Consider the following 3,720-nt stretch of genomic DNA (forward strand, 5'->3'; position numbering starts at 1 on the left):
ACTGCCCGGCCTCTTCACACCTTCAACATCTAAACTATATTTCCTCAAACCCTCTGACTTCTAAACTCGTTCTTAATACACCTTACCTAATTGCAGGACTTGGACTTGACATATCATCTGTATGCTGATGTATGTTTATGGACTACATTAACAAGAACTCCTATATACATCTGTTCTCTCTGACTGTTTTTAAAGACATCTGATCATTAAACTAGCAGGCAAAGCATCCCTAGTACTGACCACATAAAAACAGACCAATCAAACCTTCCAGTTGTCCCCCATCTTGGCAAATACCTACTGCATCCCTCCAAGGACAACAAAAATGCAAGCTCTCAGGAAATCTCATCAGCTTCTCTCAGAGTACATTCATAATTCAGCTACCTGTCATCAGCTCCAGGGTGACCACTGTGCCAAAATAGCTTCAATCATCTCCTGAATTCTTTTGGGTCTATAACTTGTTTGGGTTTTGCTTGTTTTAGTTTCTTGTGTGTGAGTGTGTGGGGAGGTGCATATGTCTGATCTCATTTCTCAAGAGCCCTTTGTCCTCTGTTTTGAGAGAAGGGTTCTGACTGACCTGGGGTTTACTGACAAGGCTAGACAAGCCTGTCTGCACCTCCCTGTTTTGGGGTTCCAGGCATGTACCACCACCTGAGCTTTTTGATGTTAAGTTCTGGGAATTGAACTCATGTCCTGGGTCTTCATGGAACTTCATGTCTTGACTCCCTTAGAACATGTTTCTGAAGACAGGAAGTCATCTTCTCATTTGCTGTTACTTGTCCAGCTGCTGTGACATTGTTTCTCTCGGCCCACCATTTGCTGATGTCATAGCTCAACCAATGCTGCGACATGACACCAAGTACTGACCCTATTTTTGAGGGAAGGAAGCAGACTTGCAAATCATGAGACAGTTCAGAGGATTCTTCCCTAAGGGACAGGGACAGGGGGCTAAAGTGATCCATTAGTTGTTTTCTGCAATGTTAATTACAGTACTCAAGTGTTTTAAATAGACAAACAGCTGCATTCAGATGGGTTCTTCCTGTCCACAAAGGTAACTCCAACCAGAACTGAACACGGCCTCCCTGCAGAGTACAGTCTGCCTTCCCACCATGGTTACTACTAGTCCCTATTTGGTCCTTGCTTATCATTGCTTCTTACAGTAGTAAATCATTTCTTTGAATTTAAATCTCTATGGAAAGTAAGAAAATAAATAAATAAACAACAAAAATCATCTATTTTTTAAAAGATTGAATTTTTGTGAAAGCCAAAATTATTAATCATTGTTAATCAGAAAAATAGTATGTAAAAGACCACTGTGAAGTAAGTGATACTAAAACGGGTGGCGAAGCAGAGAAATGCATATGCAAATGCCAGGAAGGTCGAACTGATCCATGGACTGAATTTTTTAAAAAGACAAAAACAAATCTTGATTTTAAATAAAAAATATTTAAAGATATATAGCAACACTGTGAAATTTATATGTGCAAATATAACAAATGAGAAGCATCTAAACATTTTACACGTTAATTTTAACAAAAACTACATGCAAAAAAAATGAACTTTTGAAAATATAAAGTTAACCCAAAACACTGTTTATCCCTCAACATGCTATGATTGGATGATACCTTATGGGAAAGCTTTTTTAAGGATAAAAATTTGTGCCATTTTCTTTGGTAATTCATCCAAGTCCAGACATCAACAGCATGAGATAGTTCATTTTATCTGTTCATGTACTCAAGGGGCTTTTTCATGTCATCAAGTGGTCCAAAATTCTACTAGTATCAGGTTGCTTATAAGGCAATTGCTCGTTAATGAGCTGGGTTAACAGAATCTATTTTTTATTAGATATTTTCTATATTTACATTTCAAATGCTATCCCAAAAGTTCCCTAGACCACCTCCCCCTGCTCCCCTACCCACCCACTCCCACTTCTTGGGCCTGGCGTTCCCCTGTACTGAGGCATATAAAGTTTGCAAGAACAAGGGACCTCTCTTCCCAGTGATGGCTGACTAGGCCATCTTCTGCTACATATGCAGCTAGAGACACGAGCTCTGGGGGTACTGATTAGTTCATATTGTTGTTCCACCTATAGGGTTACAGACCCCTTCATCTCCTTGGGTACTTTCTCTAGCTTCTCCATTGGAGGCCCTGTGTTCCATCCTATACATGACTGTGAGCATCCACTTCTATATTTGCCAGGCACTGGCATAGCTTCATATGAGACACCTATAACAGGGTCCCTTCAGCAAAATCTTGCTGGCATATGCAACAGTGTCTGGGTTTGGTGGCTGATGATGGGATGGATCCCCGGGTGGGGTAGTCTCTGGGGTTAACAGAATCTTAAAAGTTTCATATAGGTGAATATTGCCAAAGTCACCAACTAGTCAGTATGATTATATAGTGTGTGGACTTATGAAGTGAGTTTGAAGTGAACGGTGTTATGCAAAAAATGTAGAATTGAAATCCATTGTGATTTGATGATTTCCTGTTAATACGGGGTGACACTTTCCTCCCTTGTGTGGGGGAAGTAACTCAGGGTAGAGCTCTGGCGAGCATTTTTGGTGTAGGGAACTAGAACTAAGCACCCACCACTTCTTTTGGCCTTTTTCCTTCTCCTCTCCATCTTAGTTAGGTTCCATTCAGTTGCAGAGAATCAGCCATGGAGAAATCTTTACTTAAAATCTTGAGTCCAGCAGTTACAAATAGCCCACCTATGCATGGAAACTAGGCCAGGAGGCCTTCCTCAGATAGCACAATTTAAAGTTGAAATAAAGAGGTTGTACATGGACCAAAATGGTCAATGAATATCTTTAATTAGAATAATGATGAAGGATAAGACTTCCATAATTGGATATTTAAGCACATTATTAAATAACAATCATGCCAGTATGGCAAAAATAAAAAATGTATAGATCAATGTTAAAACTGACTTTATTAGCCGGGCAGTGGTGATGCACGCCTTTAATCCCAGCACTTGGGAGGCAGAGGCAGGCAGATTTCTGAGTTCGAGGCCAGCCTGGTCTACAAAGTGAGTTCCAGTACAGCCAGGGCTAAACAGAGAAATCCTGCCTCACCCCCCCTCCCCAAACAAAAAACAAAAAACATTGACTTCACTACAAGGAACCTTGTAAAATAAATAAAGCCTTTTCAATTATGTATTTATGTCAAATTAGGCGGCTTTATATTAGATATTTTTCTACTTGCTATAACAGAAAACCTGACAGCAGCTCCATCATCAAGGGGCTGTTTATTGTGACTTTCAGTTGGAGGGCACTGTGCACCATAGTGAGAAGGCATAGTGATAGTCTCACAGGGCAGCTGGTCACACTGCATCTGCAGGCAGGAAGCAGAGAGAGAGATGCATGCTGGGACTCCGCTAACTTTCTCCTTTTTATTCTGTTGAAGACCCTAGCCCATGAGATTGCATCGCTTACATTAAGGTGGGTTTGCCACCTTCATTAAGTTTTTCTGGGAACAACCTCATCAATACATGCAGAGATATATTCCACAGTGATTCTAAAGCTGGTCCACTTGGTGATGAAATTAACTTCAGATTTTATTCACTATTATTGGGGAAAGACAGCCAGAGACTATGCATAGTCCTGGAACAATTACTTGAGGATAAAACTTTGAGGATAAAAGTGTTAAATAGCCATTCTTGTACCAACTCAAATAAACTGACTGATGGACTTGAACACACACACAGACACACACAAGAAAAGT

Source organism: Mus caroli, chromosome 6 (genome assembly GCF_900094665.2).
Source record: "Mus caroli chromosome 6, CAROLI_EIJ_v1.1, whole genome shotgun sequence".
Classification (NCBI taxonomy): Eukaryota; Metazoa; Chordata; class Mammalia; order Rodentia; family Muridae; genus Mus; species Mus caroli.